We start from the raw sequence: 25,798 nt of genomic DNA on the forward strand, positions 1-25,798 counted from the left end.
GTCATCTGTGATACGTTTCCGAATTTGGTTTAAATGCTTCTTGTGAGTAAATCTTGGACCTTCGATAATGTAAACCATCCGCCCGATCCTTTTCTAGACTTTTCCTAGTTCCCACGTCGTACTATTATTTTTGTGTACCTGGAAAAATACCTTTTCATCAGGTAAGTACCTCTTTTTAGGAACTGTAGTATTTGGCGGTTTCACCTGTTTTGGCAAAAGTTTCTCGATAACCGGACTAATTTTCATCGCGAACATTAACTCTGTCAGCAACATCTTCGATGAGGCGCTTTCATTTGGCGTAATTCGGTAAACTTGTAAAAACTGCTGGAGCGCTTTTTCTGAGGTCGTTCCTTTAACCTTCTTCAGAGCTCTTTTCAGCGTGTCTACAAACCTCTCTGCCTGACCGTTCGATCGGGGATGATAGGTTGGCGTCATTATGTTGTTAATCTGGAGATCCTCGCAGAAGCTTTTAAAATCTGCTCAAGTGAATTGTGTGCCATTGTCAGACACTAGAAATTGACCACACCAAACCTAGCAAACAATTCGTGAAGAGCACTAATTGTAAAATTCGTCGTTGGACTTTTGCATCGAAATACCTCAGGCCATTTTGGAAAACAGTCTACCACTATTAAATAATAGTTTCCATCCAGTGGGCCTGAGTAATCTATGTGTATTGTTTGCCACGGGCTAAATTGTATTGGGGGCGCTTTTGCAGTCAACACGCATCCCTTACACGACTTTACCATGACTTCTATATCAGTGTCCATACTCTTTCAGTAAACGTAGGACCTCATGAGGCTATTTATTCGAGTAGCCCCAGAGTGCCCCGTATGGAAATCCTCATTGCACATAGAATAAATTTCCGCCACCAATTCATCTGACTGAATTTTTTGTTTCGTTTCGTTGATGAAACTATTTTCTTCAGACTCCCGTATTAGATCTTCCAAAGTCACTGGTAGTTCCTTGATCGTATTATACAGTATTTGTGTAGTCTTTTTCACTTTGTAGTGACGCTATGTGTGTGTTCTCCAGCGGTTCCCTTGATTTCGGGATTAATCGCGAAAATCCGTCTACGTGACTTAATTTGCAGATGTAAGAAATTCCATACTGAAGTCGTAATTCAGTAGAATTGTCCCTCGTTTTTGCAGTCTGTTGGCTTTGTAAGTTGGCAGACCTTTTTAGAGCCCAAGATGGTTATAAGCGCTTATGGTCAGTTTATAATTTTAATTTACGATCGTGTAAAAATCGGTGGAACTTTGTAACCCCGAATATGATCCCCAGTGCTTCCTTTTCGATTTGGGAGTAATTCTTCTCGGCCAGCAGTAAAATTCTTGATGCGTGGGCGATCGGCTTAGTGGACCCATCCGGTATCTTGTGTAGAATACATGCCCCGATCCTATAAGAACTTGCGTCGGTTGTTCCGGATTGAAATGAGTCAGGGATAAATCTGACGTTAATACATATTTTAATTTCTTAAACGCTGCCTGGCATTCAGGCGTCCAGTCTCATTTTTTGTTCTTTTTAATAGTACATTCAATGGCGCACGCAATTCATGCATGTTCTTAATGAACGTTTGATACTAATAGTATGCTTTCTGTATATATGCAAACGCCGAATTATTTTCCCAAGAAAATTGCAACACGATGAAATAAATATATATTCATTAAATAACCACGTACGAATTTTGTCTTTTTTTTCTATAGAGTTGGTACTATAGGAAAAGTAAATCAATGAATTGTGTTTCTGAAAAAACTTATTTTGTCATATTAAGTAATTCTCAACCTTCAAAAAATGAACGATTTTGCAAAACAGATGTTGGAAATCGTGAAATTCCAACAAAGTCAACAATTAGAACTTGAAAAAAGGCTCTTAGAAGAACAATTGGCAATACAGAAACAAAACGACGAGCAGCAACTGACAATAAAAAACAGATGGAAAAGAAGCAGTTAAATTTCCTTTGCCATTTTTCAATTTTCGTAATGTGTAGGTACTGGGTTCAATTCCTTGTTGATCTTACACATTTTTTCTTCTTTTTTCCTTAGAAATAATTATTATTTATCTGTGAAAAGAGTTTATAACATTTATTTAATATTGGCTATTCTTTTGATTACTGTGCGAAAAAGAATTCCTTTTCTTGTTAACACTTTATTTATCGTGCTTAGCGAAATCATTTTTTTCCTCTTCTTCGACGTGCAGTCCCGTCGACCAGTGAAAAGTTTATTTTAAGCAGATTAAAACCCGAAGTCTTTTTAATTTTTGCGAATACTCGCTTTAGCCAATAAAATAAAATATACTATCATTTACTTGCTGCATTTACGTGAGTTATTTCTCTTTTCCCAACGCTAATGCCTTTTAACCATAAGACATATTAATAATAATAATAATAATAATAGTAATAGTAATAATAATAATAGTAATAATAATTATAATAATAATAATAATCGCATTAATAATGATTATTATTTTGATAATAATAAGATAATATTAGTATAATAATACCGATAATAATAATAATAATAATAATGATGATGATGATGATGATGATGATAATAATAATACTATTAGCAATGATAATAATCACGATGATAAGGATAATTATCTGTATAATACTACTACCAATGCTACTACTAAATGCAATAATAATAATATTATTAATAGTAATAATAATAGTAATAATAACAATAATAATGATGATAATAATAATAACAACAACAACAATTGTAAGGTAAAATAAATATAATAAAAGAAAATAGTAAAAAAATAATATAAAACCTACGAAAATAGGATTGCCATCCAGTACCAAAGATGACGCATTTTTGAGTATTATGAGTTTTCATATTTTCAAATATATATAGTGGGAAAATATTTTTCAAGTGTATGAGAATTTAGCTTTATCATGTTATTAATTAAGAGGTGTCAAAACAGTATTGATACAGTATTTCTAGAAGTGAAATTTGCGTGTTGGGATTTAATTTATAATATGTAAATGTGTGCATGGTGAGTTACTAAGCAATATGGAAATAGGAAGATATCAGAAAGAAATATCTCAATATGACCTATAATTTAATTTATTGGATAAATAGTAATAAGTAGTGGGTGTTATATTTTTTCAAATGGTAAATGTTTAAGGATAATCTATTGCGTCACTGTGCAAGCTTATAGCACGTGTTTGTGTGTGCAATCGTTATTTAGAAGGCATTCATCTTTATTTTGGCAGTCACATTTATTCCTAAGGACTAAATTATGGGGAAGATTATGAACTTTTTTAATTTTCACATTATTTGTTGAAATCAGTGTCTGGGCTGGATTTGGCATTGTAGAGTATAATATTTTTATAGAGTTTTTGTTTAATATTGTGCTGTACTTATGTGGGTACTTAAATGATTTTTCTACTATTCTAAAGAATTCCTTAGGTATGTTGGTTTTTACATTTGAGCTAAACGGTGGATTTAACCATATAGCTTTCTTATGCCTTATTCTTCTATTATTTCACATGTATTCCCTTGTAAATAAACCTCTTTGTCTTTCAACCATAACCCCGTGTTTCTTGTTGTATTCTTATTTAAAGTAAGAATATAACAATGTGTATGTGTGTGTGTGTGTGTGTGTGTGCGTGTGTGTGTATGTGTGTGTGTGTGTGTGTGTGTGTGTGTGTGTGTGTGTGTGTGTGTGTGTGTGGCCATTAAGCTACGCTTCATTCTCTACCACATATTTTCCATATACAGCCTCCAAACAAGGAAGTACCAGTAACTCAGAAATCCAAAGTAAAAAGTCGACAAACACAAATGGTGAGGAGAAGTGAAAGGAAAAGGACCGAATTTTTTGGACAAAGTCTAAAAAGGGAAAAATCGTTGTATTCTTATTTAAAGTAAGAATATAACAGGCTTGAATTTTGAAACTCACCGAACCAAAGGAGAAACGAAGTAAATATGTCTACATGGGATTGTTACATGGTGCCTTGGAAGAATCACAATACGCGTTGGATTTTTTTTAACTCCCTACTACCAAGAACGTCCATTTCAGGATTTAGCATAACATTTTGGATTTGAAGTTCAATATCCTTTTTTTCTGCATAAATATCTAATTTCCCTTATTCTATGTAACTGAAATGATTTAAAAACTTTATAAACTTTTAATTATAATTTCCTATGTTTATTACATTTAGCAAATTAGGTGCAAACCATTTATAATATTTGCTAATATTTTTCCTCTGAGGAGATGAATAAACATCGAAAACTCATGGGTTAAGGAATATATTTATTAAACTGTATTCTTTGTTTTGCATACAATAAAATTCTATATTTGAAATTCATTATTTCCAAATCATAAAATTTAAATTCCTAAATTATTATTTATTTGCTGTATCTTGCATATTGAGCAATTTTATTTAACTGGGATTGTCTTATATAAAATATTACATCCAATAATATTTTGTAAGATCGATAATCACTGAATTTGCATACCAGTAGATTTATTGCATTTCATTATTCTGATATATATATATATATATATATATATATATATATATATATATATATATATATATATATATATATAGTAAGTTATAAAATATATATGGCAATTAAGCTACACAGACTATTCCGCGTTTCATCTATCCTAGGATTCATCAGGCTTATGCGTGGATGAAACGCGGAATATTCTGTGTAGCTTAATTGCCATATATATTTTATAACTTACTATCTAGATCTACCTACGAATTGAGCACTGTTGAAGTAAATATGTAAAGTTTATGCATAAATTTATACTTTCGTATATTAATTTATGTGGTTAAATTAAATAATCATATATATATATATATATATATATATATATATACATCTCTCATTTATATATATATATATGCACACACACACACACACACACACACACACACACACACACACACATATATATATATATATATATATATATATATATATATATATATATACTCATGTGCAAAAAAATGGGCCAAGAATGAAAAGAAAGAAGAAATCGATTTTTCAATATTTTTCCATGAATTTTTGTTAATTGTAACAGGAAATTTCTATTTTGCAGATCATTATTATTATAGCATCTAATAATAAGTGAAAAATGAATCCTAAAAATGGTAAGATCGCATCTTGGCGAGAATATAAAAAATCGAATTGCAGGATTGAGGCAGTCCAAAATGACTTACAATCAGATTTTTGATATTTTAAGAAAAGAAAAGGTGAAACCATCTCTTTCTGTAGTGAAGCAAATTGGTCAACGGTTCGAAGTCGAAGGCTTGGTAAAAGGGTTATCTGGATCTGGTCGTCCTAGAGCATCCACTTTGAAGGACGACCACAGGCTTAAATTAACTGTTTTGAAGGATCGAAAGAAGGCTTATAGGTACCATAGCAAAGAATTCAAAACAGGGGTCGGACATTTTCTAGACGAATGAAAGAAATGTGATTTTCCTCTAAAAGTCGTGCAAAGAAATCATTTTTATCTAAGAAGGACATCAATGATAAAAAGAGATTTTTTTCGTGTTATGGCAAAAATGATACAGACTGGTTCAGGAATGTTTTCTGGTTAGATGTATCAAGATTTTGTCTTGTTAGTGATGCTCCCGATGTTCCCGAACGGTGTAATCGAAGAACTGAAAAAATATTTTCGACAAGTTGCATAAAAACGACAGTTAAACATGGGAATGGACGGATAATGGTATACGGAACTTTTACTGTGGAACTTATTAGATGTGAGAAGTCATTCAATGCAAAGGAATACATTCGAATATTAGAAACAGGACTGCTACCCAGTATCCAGAAGCTTGGAATATCCCAGAACATTAGTTTTCAACATGATAATGCCCCTGCACACACAACTTAAGTCACAAAAATGGTTTTCTGATAATTCAATTAATGTGATATTTTGACCACGTCAAAGCCCAGATTTAAACCCAATCGAGATTATTTTATCCATAATATCTCGTGTATTGGCCAGTAGAACTTTTTTGAATAATGACAAACTGTGGGAAGCTGTGCAAAGCAAATGGAATAGCATCTCCTCTTCACAGTGTTCCACTTTGGTTGAGAGCATGTCTAAAAGGGTTGATCTTTTAAAGAAATCAAAAGGAAATGAGATTCAATCCTAAGCATTTATTAAAGTATATGTCTTGTTCTGTGTTATTAGTTTCATTTAAGTTTCTTTGTTCAATTGTTCTTTGTTCAATATAGCCTTTAGTGCAATAAAATGTATAAAATTTGTTTGGCCCATTTTTTTTTTTTTTTTGCTCACGAGTATATATATACCTTATTTATATTTTTTAACCAAAATTTAAATATTGTAAAATTCGTAATGTTCATATCCCAATAAAAATTAAAATAAAAATTAATTGACTCAATTATTAAGCTCCATGATTACGAGTTTTTATAATCGAGTATGGAAATATTATTTTCACAAAATCAAAGCAATAAAAATGCTAGCATCAAATTTGTGTATTTTTATATTCGTTGCAATTGAAAAGGATTGATATGCCGTTAAACAAAACAATTAAAACAAATCTACAATTCTACATACGTGTTGCTTTTAAGCAGTTTAAAACAGCATCAGGCAGCGATCATACCAGGACTCTGTCACAGAACCCAGCCAGCCGGAGGTCACCTTGTGTCGACCCAACCCCATTAGATTAAGACGACCTATTCTTGTTACCCTGACAAGACAACTGATTATAAAATAAAAAAAAAACTATAAGATCAATATATCAACCACTACTATAAATTTGAGATAACTCGCACCATATCCGTTAAATGTTCGTTCACCACCCATCCCACTGATCACATTCCAGCCACACCTGATACCAGACTGACGAACAATCAAGGGCTAACGATGACGTCACGCCAACGCTGAGGGAGCACCTATCCTGACGAACCCATATCACAGCAAGACCCACACATCCTTATATATTGTACCTATTTACTATGCCTCCCCACGGGACAGAGTTAGACACCAGGGTCGTTTTTTAACGTGGAGAAAAGGTACAAAAATAAAAATTGTCTCAGTCGTGAAGGATTTCTCCTCCACCGAAAGAGAACAAGAAATAGAAGTGCAGCATCTGAAGAACAGATACTACACTTTTGTATCCCCATTAAATTTCTCTTTGTCTACCTGTCTGCTTGTTTGTCTCTTTGTCTGTTCCACTTTTTTCTCGGAAACTACTGGTCCGACCTGGCTTAAATTTTGTATAGACCTTTGTTATAATAAGATGTAAGGTGTAACGAACTAGTTATTATGGTAAGTACGCGCAAAATGAATGCCGATTTTCAAAATGTATAAACATTCTGACCCCTTCCCCTTTACTTAAAATTCACTAAACATCAGAAAATTAACCAATTATAATTAATTTTTCAGACAATAATTACGGAATATGATGAACCTATTATTTTTATTTAAGTGTTAGTGGAAATTTACTTTTGTTTAAACCAAAAACACCTTTACTAAAGTTATGGTTTTCAGTAGTAAAAAAAAAAAAAAAAAATGCATGAATTTAACTTTGCTTTTTTATGAAAACAAAGCATCGTAAATTATAACAATTAAAAAAAAAATTAACTTTTACAGCAACATTACGAAAAAAGCCCCTAAAGTCCGTATTAATGAATTCAATATATCTCGAAGAATAATTAATGACTCAAACTACCGATATTATAATTGAATTAAGCATTGCTAATTTAATATTTTCACACAAATTATAATTGCAAAAAAATATTTCTACTTCTTTTTTTTGGATTACAGGTTTCGCATAATTTTTATATGTAAGATTCTAATATTTTCTTTGCTTGCATGAATGTGAAACTTTCGGTGCAACATAAGTTTTATATAATCTTAAAAAATAAAAAAAACAATTAATTTAAAAGAAGGAACATAGAAAATAATTAAATTAATAAATTGTAAAAAAATTATACAAACGTTCACGATAAGAATGTACGGATGTATGGCTGAAAAGAAAAGAAAACTAACACCCCCTACATCCCTTTAACTACCTGACGTCATTTTTAGATAGCCTTTCGACTTTCTGATATTTTCGGCTTCCGTATAATACATGTTTACACGACTTCCGTTTTGTTCTAATTCTACGAAGGCAGAATCCCTCGCTTTTGAGGGGCAATTAAGTTTTATTTTTGTATAAACAAGGTGTTTTTTTTTTTTTTAAATTTAGTTCAATATCTTCAGACGTTACTAATTATCTTTGAAATAGACCCAGAAAACTAATATTTATCTTCTAAAAGATTTTTACAATTAATTTATTAAACTTCAAAATTTAACTGAATTGGTTAGCTCGCCATGAAAACATTTTTTAAAACTTTTTTTTTTCACGTGTACAAATATTTTTTTCCTTTTGGAAATTAACTTTGTGTTTGAACTTTCAAATACAGTCCAAAAGTAGTCGGAAGCCTACAAAACAATTATGATAACTCGGCTTTTAAAACTATGCACCCCCCTATTTTTTTTCCGACATTTTTGTCCGTACCTATATCGATGCACAGTTAGTGGTCAATAGGGATTTGTCACCACAATACCACGTTTACTCCAGAAGTCTAGCGTAAAGCACTCATTTTAAGTCAATGGGGTATAACTTTTTCTCGTATATAATGGTCTAAAAATCTAATCCATTAATAATTGATGCACATTTTTTAAACCTAAATTCCCGTGCCTCCTTTCTTTGCTACGTACGCTTTATATAATACGTAGAACTGAAAATATTATACGTTGAACCATTTTTAAATAAACAAGACATCCTGTATTATTGTTTTATTGTGATAGGTTAAAAAATTATTTCAAATGGACTTATATACAACGTGTGACTTCTCAACTGAGATAAATTAGAGGACTACTCATCCCAGGACGAGTAAAATGAATCCCCAAACAGAACAATTTTGCACCACTTTTATGTGTTCGTATGAAGATTAAAATCAACATGTAATACTACTAAACCTTATGTCTAACATTCTTGTTCTAATTTTGATCACAATCCATCTTATCTTTTTTTTTTTAAATTTAAGGCTTAAGCTTAAGAGGTTTTAAAACAAAATAAAAAAGACAAACAAATTTAATGCAAACAAACAATGGCGAATTCATCACTTTTCCTATTAAAACTAACTTCAATAATTCGATCCTTTTAAATTACAGAAGAGAATGTTCATGCCATCATAAAATTGTAATTATAAAAAAAAAATGTAGTAAACCGGTCAGAATTGATCGTTTTAATCAGAAAAATATTCATTAACGGTTCCGTTCGAAATTTCGATCTAAATTTCCGAGTTCGACAAGATATACCAGAAGAAGGTCGGAGGTTACATCAACCGAAACGTTGAGAAAATAATTCTCAAAATGAGAACATTAGTCCGAATAGTACAAATAATACAAATTATCAATCCCCGTGAAGTAAATAAAGGGTTCCCACCTATATTCCGTCCAGATTCCCGAATTCGACAAGATACACCTGAAGATGGTCGGAGGTTACATCGACCGAAACGTTGTGAAAATCACACTGAAGATGAGAACAGTAATCTGATGAATCCAAATAATACGGATTATTACATATTAAAATGTCGGATAAGAAAAATAGACAAAACACATTAATATTATAAATATTGGGAAAGGAAGGGTCACCATTTAGCAAGTGCTACCCTCTAAAAAATAAGATGCTGTGAATAAAGGAAGACAACAGATTGCAATTAAACCCTCCATTCATGCCAGATACGTCGACGATGTCCATATATACATCCAACTATTAACTAAACGTAAATAACAAAATGATAATTATAGAGTTATTGAACCTAATAATGTCGAATTTATAACCTCTTTCTACCGTAAACCAGATGCACCCTAACTTTAAATTAGATCGAAGAATTCTAAAAAAAAAACCCCCATAAAACACGGATATATATCTCCATCAATAGTATTAATAAAACTCGATTTATCATTTATATTATAGTTCACTTTTTGTGTATACCAATCCTTTTTGCTTAGAAGCTCAATATAAGTTAGCCACAACAACAGAGCACATATAAAAGAATAACAGTATAGTTACATTCCAAGATCCAAATATATATTTTTCGTGCAAAACAGCTCATCCAAAACGTTAAAATCTGGGTACATTTTTTTTACAGATCCGTTTCGCTATGCAGAAACAATCCGTTATTATTATGTCAATATCGGTATTGTCGGTATTGACATAACAATAACCGATTGTTTCTGTATAACGAAAATGAACCCTCAACTTATGCCAGACACGTTGACGATGTCCTTATACCTTCCGATAATAATGATGAAATAATAAAATTATAAAGCATTTTCAAACTAACTTTGTGCTCACATTTAACAACTAAATAAACGTTAATGAGAAAATGGCATTTCTAGACGTATTTATGAGAATATAAAAATAGCGAATTCATCGCTTATTTCTATTAAAACTACCTCGTGATAAATCGTGATTTTTAACTTACGTAAGAGAATGTTCACGTGCAGAATTAATTTCCTAAACCAGAAAAATATTCATTAACGAATCAAAAAATGTCAAACAAGTTTTAACAACCAATTCCTCAATCACTTTGAATCAAATTAAAAATGAGAAATCTAGATAACAAACAGCTAATCAGTTCCGACTAAAACATATTCTACCAGATGCACCCTAACTTTAAATCAGATAAAATAATTCTAAAATAAAAAAAACAAAAACATAATACACAGATGTATATTTCCCGTCAATAGTATTAATAAAATCTGATTTAGCATTTATTATAAAAAAATTCAAAACCTCTAACCATGCAATTATCAATAACACCTCTCAAGCCAAAACCTTAGGAGAACAAATCAAGTACCATGGATCTCCATCAATAATTAAACTAATTATTACATATTAAAATGGCGAATAAGAAAGACAGATAAAACACATTAATATTATAAATATTGGAAAAGGAAGGGCCCACCATTTAGCAACTACTACCCCCCCCCCAAATGAATAAGTCAAATTCAAAATTAAACGTCTAGATAGTTTGATGGAAATTGCCAAGAACCGCGCTGACAAATAATATAAATGATTATAACATGGCAAATGAGAAAAATGGATAAAAAACATTAATACGACGGTCATTCCAAAAGTAAAGACTCCTATTTTTTGAACTCAAAAAGTTGAAGAGCTACGAAGAGGGGATCACAGTATCATTTATACAGCAACCTTTTGAGCTCCAGAATGTATTTTTCTACATACTCAACACTATTTTCAATGCATTTTTGCCAGCGATGAACGATGACTGTGCATAAACGTCTGGAGCGCGCTTTGTCATACGAAGGTCATCCCAAAAGTAAAGCCTCCTTTTTTTTTTTAATTCAAAAAGTTGAAGAGCTGCAAAGAGTGATACCGTTAAAACGAACGACCTTTTGTGCTTAAGGATTTATTTTTCTACATAGTCATTGCCATTCTCACTGCACTTTTGCCAGGAATTCAATGCGATATCTCTGCTTCTGACGTACTGCCACAACAGGTTGCTTTCTTAGAGTCTCACACTGTCAATATCTGCAACAGAGAAATGAAACTTTTAGGCGATAAATGCATAAGCTCAGTCCTCATAACAATGCAGTGTGCATTTTTTTTTTTCATCCATTCGGGTGGAATAAAAATTACGTTTAGAACACCCTCGAATTATGAATATTGAGAAAGAAAGGGTCACCAATTAGCAAGTGTTAAATCAAATAACGTGCTGTGAATAAAGAGAGAAAACAGATTTTACAATTAAACATATTCATATATCAATTTTATAGTGATACTAGCAGGGTGACCCGACGTTGCTCGGGATTGAATGATGATCAACGAATATTTCACACTCCCATATTTTTATTGTCGTCGAAATTGACTGTCTGCTCTAATTGGAAACCCGGAAACCCATCTCGATGCACCTGAAGGAAGCTTCACATGCCTCTCGCTATGACTAAGTTCACAATACACATTGCACTGTAGAGAACCTTCTGTTGATTTTATAAAAACATTTTTATTCATAATGGCTTGTATCAAAATTTAAAATGCAAAAGTATCATGCTTCAATTGTGTTCTAAACAGAAACATTCATTTCGAACGCGCCTTTGCCATATCAAAGAACCTACTGCTGATTTTATATGCCTGGCATTACTGCTTGCGCGGTGATATTGGCTTGAATTCAAGTTTAAAATTAAAAAGTCAAGTATCATTGTGCTTTAAACAGAAACATTCATTTCGAACACGCCCCTGTCATATCAAAGAACCTACTATTGATTTTAAATGTCGGGCCTTTCAGCCAGTGTGGCAATAAAATGTGTATTGATGTTAGGCTGTGTAAAGTGTTAGCTTTTGTCAAAATGGCATGTCTCTTCTTTCATCGGATTATTTTGATTACTGATTATCGATACTTATCGAAGATATTCCGGCAGAAAATCTAAGAACACTGCCAGGCACATAAAGTACTTTCGTTTGAAATTTCATAAAGATCGACTGAGCCGTTTTCGAGTCCATAAAGAACGAACACACACACACACACACACACACACACACACACACACACACACACACACACACACACACACACAGAGTTCTTTTTGATTTTTGTTCCTATCCAAAGTGCCGCTTTTTGGGGAGCTGGATTTTCTCTACATTAAAAACCGACCTTGTGTCTAACTCTGCTCTCGTGGGGAGGCAGGTAAATATAATACTAGTAGAGATAGAGATAATATATATTTTGAATGAGTAAAGTTCGTTGGAAAAGTTGAAAGCCAATTTATATGGAAAAGACACAACCATTAGAAATAGGTGCGTTTATTTATTTATCTATTTATTCTTTTGGTCCCCCGACAAAAAGAGGGTGGACCTGTAAATTCACCCTTGTCCGTTCGTCCGTCTGTCCGCATTTTTCTCAATATCTACGCCTTGGAAGATTTTGAAATTTTGCACAAACATTAAGCATGATATGAGTAAAAAAGTAACAGAACAGATTTTCCGGGGAAAACTCCGGTTGCTAATTAAAAAAATTGATGCCTTGGATTTTTATAAAACTTTCTGAAAAGTTGGAACTAACTGATTTCTATATGATTTTGTTTATCTATACTTCGCGATAACTCTTGGATGTGTCACGGGGGCTCTTTTAGACCTAATAAAAACACCCCCATTTTTGGGGCTATTTTACCATATTTGACCACCATTTTCTGTGTATGTCGATTTTTTTTTATTACACTTACACCCCAAACAAAGCACATTGACACTTTGATGTAGAGGGCTACTATTAGGGACACAGGCTACAGGGGTACTAGGTGGGGAGTTCGGCAGGAAGATGTCGGTTCACGTTACACTTGAACTTCTGCATGTCAGTACAGTTGGGGAAGCAGGAACTTGGCAGCGAGTTCCAAAGTCTAGCGGTTCTGGGGAAGAAACTACTGGAGTAGAAGGCTCTCTTACATCTAGGGATCTCTACTGTGAAGGGGTGGGATTGTACTGCTTGTTGCGTTTGTCGGGGGTATTTACGTAGAGGGGGTACAAGTGCTTGAAGCTCGTCGGAACATACACTGTTAAAGTTCTCGTAGAACAGGCAGAGGGATGCTATATTGCATCAATGGGACAGAGGCTGAAGCTTGGATGATGGTTCAGGACCTATTAGGTTGGCAACTCTCTTTTGAACCTTGTCTAGGAATTAGAGACTAGTAGCAGATGCACCGGCCCAAATATGACAACAATACTCCATATATGGGCGAATGGTGGCCTTATAAAGGTACAGGATACTTTCAGGGGTAAGTAGCTTTCTAGCACGGTAGAGAGAGCCTACCTTTTTTGCAGCGGTTCTGGCAATGCTCTCAATGTAATTGTTCTAACTCATGTTTCATCTGAACGGTAGGCCGAGGAGTTTAAAAGATGTGTTTTCAGATAGAGAGTATTTGGCCATTGCTATTGGTGGTAGAGATTTAGCAGTTTTGCATGGTGCTGAACTTATTTTTTTTTTTTTTACATGGGGGATCACCACTTATCAAGGCCCGGAAACCACTCGGGGATAAGGGTTATTGTGTGTACAATAATCAATAATCAATGGGATAATATTGTAGTAATAGTTGGTATTGGAAATTTGATAAAGTGTCTTACTTAAAGGGCCGATTAATAAGGAATTTGTTTATGTTGGAGTTGAAGACATCCAATTTGTAGTCAGGTGGGAAACAGGCAAATGGAAGAGAGTTCCACAGGTGTGCACTTCTCAGAAAGAAGCTTTGTTCATGGAATCTACATTTTGATTTAGGCACTGATAAAGAGTGGGAGAAATTACTGACAGTGGTTTTAGCTAAACGGGTATTTATCGTGAAAGATAGGCGAGGGGGGACCAGAGATTGGAGCTCGGACGAGCACTTGCCATGGAAATAATGATAAAACAAAGACAGGCTCACAACGTCTCTTCTGTGTGAGAGAGGTTGAAGGGAAGAGAAAAGGGCATCCCCCACTAAGCCACGAAGTCTATTTTGTACTTTGTCAAGGCAGGATAGGCTGTTTTTAGAAGCTCCAGCCCAGATGTGGCAGCAGTACTCCATCTTTGAGGTGTTTGGCTTTTATATAAATAGAGAATTGCATCAGTAGTCAGATATCTTCTGGAGCGGTAGAAGGATCCCACCATTTTCCCAGTGGCCCGAGCAACGGACTTGATGTATGTGTTCCATTTCAGATCAGAAGTAAAGGTCAAACCAAGGAGCTTGTCAAAACATGAAGCCTCCCCAAGACGAGAACCATCCATTTCAATTGATGCTAGATGAGGAACAGAGCGTTGATGATGTAAAGATAGGAGCTTCGTTTTAAATGCATTAAAGGTAACCAGCCACCTCTTCCCCCACTGTACCACGCACTCAAGATCAGAGGAGAGAGACTCAGATAGAACTTTGTCATTTACGGCCTTTGATGTGTTGACATAGATGGTCGTGTCATCAGCATAGATGCCAACGAATGATTTAAGTATGTGTTTAGGGAGATCATTGATGTAGATTAGGAGGAGAGTTGGGCCTAGGATGGATCCCTGAGGGACTCCAGCATTAATACTGTGGGCCTCTGATTGCTGCCCATCAACCACTACTCTTATGAGCCTATCAGAGAGAAATTATTTTATTTCCAGTTATACCGTAGCTGGAAATCTTGTGAAGTAGGCTCTTATGCCATACCTTATCCTTTGATATGTCAAGAGAATTGCTCTAGAAAGGAAGCCTTTGTCGAGAGATTTACTAATCCTATGGGATATAACTGTTAGCACATCAGCTGTAGATCTAGCAGAACGGAAACCATATTGCATGTCACTAAGAAGGTTATTTCTGCTGAGGTGGTTGACTACTTCTTTATTTAATATGGATTCCAGTAACTTACTCATGACACACAAGAGACTTATTGGTCTGTACTGAGAGGGAGATGACTTATCACCTAAGTTCTTAAATACAGGGCATACTGAGGAGGTTTTCCAGGGTGTTGTCAAGCACTTCTCCTTAAGGCAATGCTTAAACAGTTTTGTAAGTATGAGGGCAAGTTCTGGTCGAAGCTTTTTCAATACTATAATTGGAATGCCGTCTGACCTAGTTGCTTTACTGGAATCAAGGTTCTTGATTAGTTTGGCGACCTCACACACAGATATTTGTATGTTGGATAGTGTGTTGTCTGTTGTAGGAGGAAATACGGGGAGTTGATGACCTTTGTCGCATAGGGTAGAATTAGCTGCAAAGTTCTTGGCAAATAGTTTGGCCTTGTCTGATGCTGATGAGATGACCTCATTCTATTGATGATAGTTGGGATAGAGCACACGCTTCTGTTCAGGATCCTGTTTTCTATTTGCCAGAACTGGTGGGAACCAAGCCGCTGCTCAGCTACTTTGGATTTAACAGACTGAGCATATAGCTCTCTTGCATTTTTTATTACTCTTTTACAGTGGTTGCTGGCAGTCCTGAAAGCAGCTTTAGTTTCAGTACATCTATTACGTTGGTAGCTATGGAAAAAATTATTTCTGTGTGCAATGGCAGCAGCACATTCTGGGGAGAACCATGGATGGCTATTAGGTTTTTGTTGGAATTTTTTGGATGGTCTATGCCTACAATTAACCATTCGGTCAGGTCTGATACTATAGAGGACACATCCTTTTTAAACATGGAATGCAGAAGTAGATCAGATATGAATGTATGGAAGCTATCCCAGTCAGCCATAGAGTATTGATATACAGTACGGTGGAGAGGTACATCTGAAGACTTATTGTATTTCATTTTTATCTTAACTGATACAACTGTGTGGTTGGAGGATCCCAGGGGAGATAGAACGGAACATAGCTCAGGGCAAGTTGTGAGAAAAAAGTCCAGAAGGCTTGCATACTGACCAGTAGTATCGGGCACATGGGTGGGTTTGTGAACAATCTGCGTGAGGTCATAAGCAATGGCAAAATCATGACAGAACCGCCCCTCATCATCTGTTTTATTTGAGTGGGTCAGCCATTCCACATTATGGACATTGAAATCACCGCAAATGTGAATGTTAACCGAAGGATGAGCAGACAGGATGAGGTCAATTTTCTCAGATATACTCTTAAAGACAGGAACCCCGCTGTTGTGCGGGGCGATTCAATATGTTAAGGCCTTGGGGACTTTTGGGACTAAATGAGGGGGGGGGGGCAAATGATGGGCTTAGTCATTTCTTTTTTTGCATGGTGCAGAACTCAAATTTACATATGTTAAGGCCTAAAACTGCACTGTTTGTTCATTTTCACCAGGATTGGAGTCCCCTGGGGACTTTTGGGGCTAAATGGGTGGGGGTGGGTGCAAATGCTGAACTTAGTCATTTTTTATGCTTCGTTCACTGAGCACTCACGGGGGACCATGCATGGTTCACTTGTTTTTTTTGTATGCCCTAGCTTTGGTTGGACGCTAGATGTTGTTGTTGTTGTTGTTGTTGTTGTCTTCATGGAAAGTCGAGACACGCAGTTATATCATGCCGAAGAATTCTGATTTTGGGTTGTCGAGTTCATTGTTTTTATTAGATTTTAAAATTTCGTATAGGCTTGTTAACGTTATCGTTTCAAATGAGTGGGTATCATTTTCATTAATCGAAAAGTTTTAGTTTACATTTCCTTGTCAAATAACGATTTGCTTTTATTATTTCGCAGACGCTTTATTGCGTCAGTGTTGACCTTGTTGAAAGTAATTGATTTTATTTACCACCCGCCGATCCTTCAGTACAGCAGAAAGAAAGAAGTGAAAAAAAAAAGGAAGAAAAAAAAGTAAAACGACCGAATGAAGAGAGAAAAAAAAGAGACTTTTTTTTTTTTTTTACATTCTTGCGTCTCACATATCAATTATTTAATCTACTCCAATGCTATGTATTGTGAACAGATTCTGGCAAAGAATGATGCTATTGCCATTTTTGAAAACTTGGTAAGATGCTGAAATAAAGGAATATAACAGAAGGCACACTTTAACAGAGCGTGAACACGCGTATGCAAATGCATACGAAATGCGAAATGACGTCACTGTTTGGAAACAGACTATTAAAAGGAGAGAGAAAGCATGTTAGAGAAGACGATCACGTTAGAGACATGGGTGATGTCACAGCCGTAACGAGATAACATGTGGCGGAAGAATGAGAAAATAAATGTTACACGAAAGAGTTATTCTTTGTCTTGGTCTCCTTTGCGACGTTGACTGCATACAGCGTGTTGGGTCCTGTATGTAAACGTGTAACGTTACAGCACAAGATTGAGATAAAAGAATATCTATTCCTACGAGAGCAGAGTTAGACACAAGATCGGTTTTTAATGTAGAGAAAATCCAGCTCCCCAAAAAGGGGCACTCTGGATAGGAGCAAAATTAAATTTTCTCGGTCTAGAAAAATTTCTCCTCCACTGATCGAGGTCAGAAAGGCGAAGTGTAGTATCAGAACAGATATTACACTTTGTTCTTAGCCAAAAGTCCATGAACAATATATGTATTAAACAAATGCAGCAAACGTCTTGCAAAAAATAATTGTATTTTACAAATTGAAATAAAGCCAACTATGAAATATGTACATTTAAAGTCGGTTTAAACGGCGTTTTTTAATACATCAGAAACAAAGGCCATCCTTGGACGGTGAATGGATAAAAATCATATTCAAAAGAGAATCAAACACAGCTTATAAAAGAGGGCGGGAAATGATTTTCCCATTCAGCTGGCTAAAATGAGATATCTGTTGGTTGAAAAGGGAAAATTGTCCTGGCTAATCAAATTGGAAATATTTGGGAATTGGGGTGGTAATTCATCATCATGATCAACAAATGGAGATAATTACTTAGGAGAAAATAAGAGTAACTTTTTTTTTTAATAACAAACTCTCGTTTTGGTTAGGAACAATGTGTAGTATCTGTTCTGATGCTACACTTAGTTATTTGTGTCCTTAGTCGGTGAAGAGGAAATCCTTTTAAACTAAGGCAATTTTTAATTTTTGTTTCAATCCAGAGTGCCTCTTTTTGAGAAGCTGGATGTGTTATATTGTTAGTTCCCAGAAAACGCCGGAAAGTAACCTATTTATAGATAGAGAATTGCATCAGCAGGGAGATATCTACTGGATCGATAGAAAGATCCGACCACTTTTCCAGCGGCCTTGGCAACAGATTTGATGTATGTGTTCCATTTAAGATCAGGAGTAATGGTCAAGCTCGGAAGCTTGTCAAAACTTGAGGTCTCCTGAAAACGAGAGCCATTCATTTCAATTGATGCCAGATGGACATCAGAGTGTTGATGATGTAAAGAGAGAAGCTTGGTTTTAGATGCATTAAAAGTAACCAGCCACCTCTTTCCCCATTGTATCACGTGCTCAAGATCAGAGGAGAGAGAATCGGAGAGAACTTGGTCGTTTACTGTCTTAGACATGCTACCATAAATGGTAGTGTCATCAGCATAAATGTCTACAAATGATGTAAGGATGTGATTTGGAAGATCATTAATGTAGATCAGGAATAGAGTTGGGGCCAGGATGGACCCCTGAGGGACTCCAGCATTAATACTGTGAGCTTCTGATTTTTGCCCCTCAACTACTACTCTTATGAACCTATCAGAAAGAAATGATTTAATAATTGAGAAGACATTTCCAGCAATACCATAGCTAGAGATCTTGTGAAGTAAACCTTTATGCCATACCCTCTCAAAGGCCTTATATATGTCAAGAGAAATTGCTCTAGAAAGGTTGCCTCCGTCGAGAGATTTGCTAATCCTATGAGACATAACTGTAAGCACATCTACTGTAGATCTAGCAGAACGGAAACCATATTGAGTGTCACTAGGAAGATTATTTTTGTTGAGATGGTTGATTACTTCTGTATTTAACACAGATTCCAGCAACTTACTCATGACTCACAGGAGACTTATTGGCCTGTACTGAGAGGGGCATGAGTGATCACCTTAATTCTTAAATACAGGGCATACTAATGAGATTTTCCAGGGTGATGGGAAGCTATTCTCCTTAAGACAACGTTTAAACAGTTTTGTAAGTATGGGCACTAGTTCTGGTTGAAGTTTTTTGAGTACTATAATTGGAATACCGTCAGGGCCAGTTGCTTTACTGGAATCAAGGTTTTTGATTGGCTTGGCAACATCGCATACAGATACATGTACATATATCACATAGCATGTTTTTTGATACAGGAGGAAATACTGGGGGTTGGCGGCCTTGGTTGCAAAGGGTAGAAATAGCTGCAAAGTTCTTGGCAAAAAGTTTGGCTTTGTCTGATGCTGACGAGATTACCTCAGGTCCATTGATAGGGATAGAGTACACGCTTCTGTTCAGGATTCTGTTTGCTATTTGCCAAAACTGCTGGGAACCAAGCCGCTGCTCAGCTACTTTGGACTTGACGGACTGAGCATACAACTCTCTTCCGTTTTTTATTACTTTCTTACAATAGTTGCTGGCAGTCCTGAAAACGGCTTTAGTTTCCATACATCTATTACGTTGGAAGCAGTGGAAAAAGTGATTTCTGTACGCAATGGCAGCAGCGCATTCTGGAGAGAACCATGGCTGGCTGTTAGGTTTTTGCTGGAACTTTTTCGAGGGTATGAAACGGTCTATAGCTACAATTAACCATTCAGTCAGGTCTGATACTATAGAGGACACATCCTTTTTAAACATGGAACACAGAGGTAGATCCGATATAAATGTACGGAAGCTATCCCAGTCAGCCTTAGTGTATCAATATACTGTACAATGGAGAGGTACGTCTGGGGACTTAGTACATTTCATTTTTATCTTAATTGATACGGCAGAGTGGTCGGAAGATCCAAGAGGAGACAGAACAGAAACTGAACATAGTTCAGGGCAAGTGAGAAAAAGGTCTAGTAGACTCGCATACTGGCTGTCATTGTCGGGCACATGGGTGGGTTCGTGAACAATCTGAGTGAGGTCATAAGCAATGTAGAAATCATGACAGAACCTCCCTTCATCATCGGTCTTGTTTGAGTGGGTCAACCATTCCACGTTGTGAACATTGAAGTCTCCACATACGTGAATGTTAGTTGAAGGATATGCTGATAGAACTTGGTCAATTTTCTGAGATATGCTTTTAAAGATAGTAACTTCACTGTGCGATAGAGAGTAAATATAAATGCAGTAGTGTGAGCTAATGCAACCCGGAAGCACATATAGGGTAAGTTAGGATCTTCTCTGGAGATGCCCCTACCACATGGAAAATCATCTTTAATATAGGCACATATTCCATGCCCATGGCGATCTTGGGGGTCAGATTTAGAAGTTAAGTTAGAGTATCCTTTAATTGCGAACTCTTCTAGGAAAATAGCTTGTCCAATGCCAGTTTCACTTACAAATAAAAGGTCTGGTTTAGTCTCCTGTAATTGGGCTTCAACCTCTGGAAGGTTAGAACGTAGACCCCTGATGTTGGAGAAGGAGACCTGGTAGTGGGGGTCTACGTTGGAAGTTGGAGAACCGGGTTTAATCGTGTATTTTTTCTTGAAACTTGTCATGATGGAATTTTGGAATTTGTGGACTAGGTCGTCAGATTAGAGTAGGATAGAAAGGGGAAACTAAGAGAGAAAAAGAAACGAAGATTTTTTTTTTTTTGTAGAACATGATAAGGTAAAGCCGTAACAATTACCCACTAATATAGCATCAAGAGGCCCCACCAGAAGCTACTGCATGATCCAGAATCCATTCACCAAATGGCAATACAGCAGCCCCAGTACTTTGCACCTGCTGATAGGACAGCCTCCTTAGTGGTTAATCCAAGGTTCGGGTCTCTGACTATCAGGCGGATAATGTAAGCTCAGATAAAACGTTTACCTCCAGCACCCTTACTAGTGACATGGCTACAAGGATAGACATAGAAACAGAAAATTTCCGCCATCTCTGTCGACTGTTCACGCAAAATACTGTCAACCAAGAAAACAGCTTTTTCTTCTCCCTTTGTCAGAAAAATCACCCATTAAAAAATGAGGACTGAGGGACAAATAACGAGAAGCAAGATAGACACATACAAACATTACGAACACTAGATAAATACAAAACGTTAACACAGTAAATAGACTCCTAAATAGATTAATTTATATAGCTTGGTAAATATATACACACCTGGACTATGCAACAGATGTTTACCACATTAAAAACAACCTCGTGGCTCATTTGCTCTGCTCGGAAGGCAAATAAATAGCAACTTAAAAAATATATAACTGAAAGAGATTACCGAAAGTTTGCTAATGAGTTAGAATATAGTTAAAAGCTAGAAATGAATTTTCGATTAAAAGTGTATTATTTACTTACATTTCAGTTCGAGCAGATGACTATTGTTTCAAGCAAACACGAACAAAATGTTGCAATACTTACTTTATGTGGAGTGAAGCTTATGACCTTCAAGAAGTATTAACGACTTGGCAAAGAATAAAATTTATTGTAAAGACATTTAAATTTCGGGCCAAGTCTTACGCACATTAAATCAACAACTTGTTTGCTTCGAAAACGCGCTAAACATAAAAATAAATAAATAAAAATGAACGGCATAAAAAGAAGAGATTGGTGTTTGTTATTTCTGGTCAGTTTTCTATTATTCGAAATCCCATCTTTTTAATATAATAACTAGTGACGATTAATCAGAATCGAAAATATCGGAACATTCTGTGGTATCAGAATCGGAAAACTTGATGAATTTTTTCTGATGCCAAAAACGATTCTTTTAATTGTGCTTTTTGTTTATTTGTTTGTTTAATACTTATTTTTCCATTGCTGATAGTAATAATTAAATTATAGATAGTTATTTATACTAAACTACCAGTAAACCAGTGAGCAAGTTTCCTAGACTATTTTCTCACAACTTGCCCTGAGCTATGTTCATCTTCCCTTCTGTCTCCACTGGGATCTTCCGACCACAAATAAAAACGAAATGTAATAGGTCCCCAGACGTACCTCTCCATCGTACAGTATATTGATACTCTATTGCTGACTGGGATAGCCGCCCTACATATATATCAGATCTACCTCTGCGTTCCATGTTTAAAAAGGATGTGTCCTCTATAGTATCAGACCTGGCAGAATGGTTAATTGTAGGTATTGAACGATTCATACTCTCAAAAAAATTCCAGCAAAAACCTAACAGCCAGCCATGATTCTCTCCAGAATGCGCTGCTGCCATTGCGCACAGAAATCACTTTTTCCATTGCTTCCAATGTAATAGCTGTACTGAAATTAAAATTGCTTTCAGGACCACCAGCAACCATTGTAAAAAAGTGATAAAGAACGCGAGAGAGTTGTATGCTCAGTCCGTCAAGTCCAAAGTAGCTGAGCAGTGACTTGGTTCCCAACAGTTTTGGCAAATAGCAAACAGAATCCTGAACAGAAGCGTGTGCTCTATCCCAACTATCATCAATGGACCTGAAGTAATCTCGTCAGCATCAGACAAAGCCAAACTCTTTGTCAAGATCTTTGCAGCCAATTCTACCCTTAACGACCAAGGCCGCCAACCCCCAATATTTCCTCCTGTAACTGATACATGCTATGCAATATACAAATATTTGTACGCGATGTTGCCAAGCTAATCAAAAACCTTGATTCCAGTAAAGCAACTGACCCTGACGGCATTCCAATTATAGTGCTCCAAAAACTTCAACTAGAACTAGCGCCCATACTTACAAAGCTATTTAAACGTTGTCTTAAGGAGAAATGCTTCCCGACCCCATGGAAAATCTCATTATTTAAGAATTTAGGTGATCGTTCATCTCCCTTTCAGTGCAGGCCGATAAGTCTCCTGTGCGTCAGGTGTTAGTTACTGGGATCTGTGTTAAATAGAGAAATAGTCAACCATCTCAGCAAAAATAACCTTCTTAGCGACATGCAATATGGTTTCCATTTTGCTAGATCTACAGCAGACATGCTTACAGTTTTATCTCACAGAATTAGTGAATCTTTCAACGGAGGCTTCCTCTCCAGGGCAATTGCTCTTGACATATCAAAGCCCTTTGATAAGGTATGGCACAAAGGTTTACTTCACAAGATCTCCAGCTATGGTATAGATAGAAATCTTTTCTCAATTATTAAATCATTTCTTTCTGATAGGCTCATAAGAGTAGTCGTTGACGGGCGAAATCAGAAGCTCTCGGTATTAATGCTGGAGTCCCTCAGGGATCCATCCTGGCCCCAACTCGCTTCCTAATCTACATCAATGATCTTCCAAATCACATCCTTAGATCATTCATAGACATTTATGCTGACTACACCACCATCTATGGTAGCACATCAAAGACCGTAAATGACCAAGTTCTCTCTGATTCTCTCTCCTCTGATCTTGAGCATGTGGTACAATGGGGAAAGAGGTGACTGGTTACTTTTAACGCATCTAAAACCAAGCTTCTATCCTTATATCATCAACGCTCTGGTGCCTATCTGGCATTAATTGAAATGAATGGCTCTTAACTTGGGGAGGCTTCATGTTTTGATAAGCTTCTGGTCTTGACCTTTACTCCTGGTCTGAAATGGAACACATATATCAGATCCGTTGCCAAGGTTGCTGGGAAAATGGTAGGATCCTTCTACTGCTCCTGTAGATATCTCACTTCTGATGCAATTCTTTACCTATATAAAAGCCAGATACGACCAATGATGGAGTATTGCTGCCACATCTGGGTTAGAAGCTGCTAGAAGCTGCTTATCATGCCTTGACAGAGTTCAAAATAGACTTCGTAGCCTAGTGGGGGATACCCTTTTCTCTACCCTGCAACCTTTTTCCCACAGAAGGGATGTTGCGAGCCTGTCTCTACTTCATCGTTATTTCCATCGCAGGTGCTCGTCAAATTTTCAATCTATGGTCCCCCCACCTCATCAAACTTTCACGAAAAACACTTGTCTAGCCAGAACCATTACCAATAGTTTCCCACACTCTTTATCTGTGCCTAGACCTAAATGTAGATTCCATGAGCAGAGCTTCTTTCTTAGAACTGTACGCCTATGAAACTCTCTTCTGTTGACCTGCTTCTCAGGTGACTACAATCTGATTGTCTTCAAGTCCAATGTAAACAAATTCTTGGTGAACCATTCCCCTATGTAATCCAACTTACAAAAATCCCACTACCTATGTAAAAAACGCTATAATCACATTGACCATTGTATACTCATTAACTCTTATCCTCGAGTGACCTCTGAGTCTTGATAAGTGGTGATTCCTGTGCAAAAAAAAAAGCCCTAAAATCTATGTATCACAAGTGTATTGTTACGTTTGCAAAAATACAAGTTGCGGCAGAAATATATCCCACATTTTAAACTTTCAACTGTATATTATTAAATGAACTCATACAAGTGCCAATAATGTTTTGACTTGATTTAGCTAATAATTTGCCATATGTTTTTCAGGTACCCTCATCAAGCAATACAGTTCGGAGTAGTGCACATCCTGCTCATACTGTAGAAATATTCTTGAAGAATGGTGAATCTCTAATTACAAGTTAGGATGGTATGATGCTGTTCCAGATAAAAAAAATCAATAAAGTTACAGGTTGCAAATTTTAGAGCTACATGTTGGGCATATAAAAGAAAACCACCTGGAAGGCCTCGAAGCGCTCAAACGGCAAATAGTATTCGAGCTGTGAGATTTTCTATTACTCAGTCTCCTACATGTTCAGCTCGTTAATATGTGTTGGCCTTGGGATTGTCTGATCAAGCAGCCAGAAAAATTCTACACATTGATATGCAGTTCCATCCATATAGATTGATGATTGCTTAGAAACTACATGAGCACGATTGGGAAGATCACGTCAAAATGTGAAAAATATTTCTGCCACGCCTAGTACATACACGTATTGCATTGTTTTTTTTTAATGGTAATCTGTAGAAAAGCTTTATAACTAAATATTTAGAAATTTAAAACTAATCGGAATCAGTGATTGTATCGTAATCAGAAATTTCTACAGAATCAGCAATTGTATAGGAATCAGGGAAAATATTGAAACCGTCTCATCACTAATAACAACTTATAAAATCATAAATTAATAAAACAAATTTATGGTAAAACATACTGTAATACAAAAAGGAAGGAAGAAAAAAACAAGAAAGCAAAATGACTCAGTAACACCCAACAGCAGTCTCCAAGGATTCTCGTACAACCGTCTGTCTGCATTCTCCCTGTGGCCTACGTTTATGCAGTTGAGCAGCGAGATTTTGCACATGAGCAGCGAGATTTTGCATCACTTTGCAAGATTGCTAGTTATAAAGGTTGTGGGCACCACCATGTTGATTCTTTCTCCTCGTCGGCAGCTTGATTCCACATGACGCATACATGTACAGACGCTTTAACGG

The 25,798-nt window shown here is 36.0% G+C and overlaps 1 protein-coding gene across 3 annotated transcripts in view; it reads right to left on the minus strand.

Annotated features, from left to right (window-relative positions):
* LOC145296728 (uncharacterized) overlaps window positions 1-21,959 on the minus strand; it is a 52,713-nt gene extending 30,754 nt beyond the window's left edge. Inside the window, exon 1 of one of the 3 annotated variants that reach the window (XM_080142736.1) lies at window positions 21,845-21,959. The gene's annotated coding sequence lies outside the window, so the exon portion shown is untranslated. Of the gene's footprint in view, window positions 1-6,543; window positions 6,671-21,781 lie in introns of those variants that run through there. The other 2 variants (XM_080142735.1, XM_080142739.1) reach the window with 2 other exon arrangements.
* Between the last annotated feature and the right edge of the window lie 3,839 nt (window positions 21,960-25,798).

This window comes from Euprymna scolopes, chromosome 17 (assembly GCF_053919585.1).
Source record: "Euprymna scolopes isolate OS-2025 chromosome 17, ASM5391958v1, whole genome shotgun sequence".
NCBI lineage: Eukaryota > Metazoa > Mollusca > Cephalopoda > Sepiida > Sepiolidae > Euprymna > Euprymna scolopes.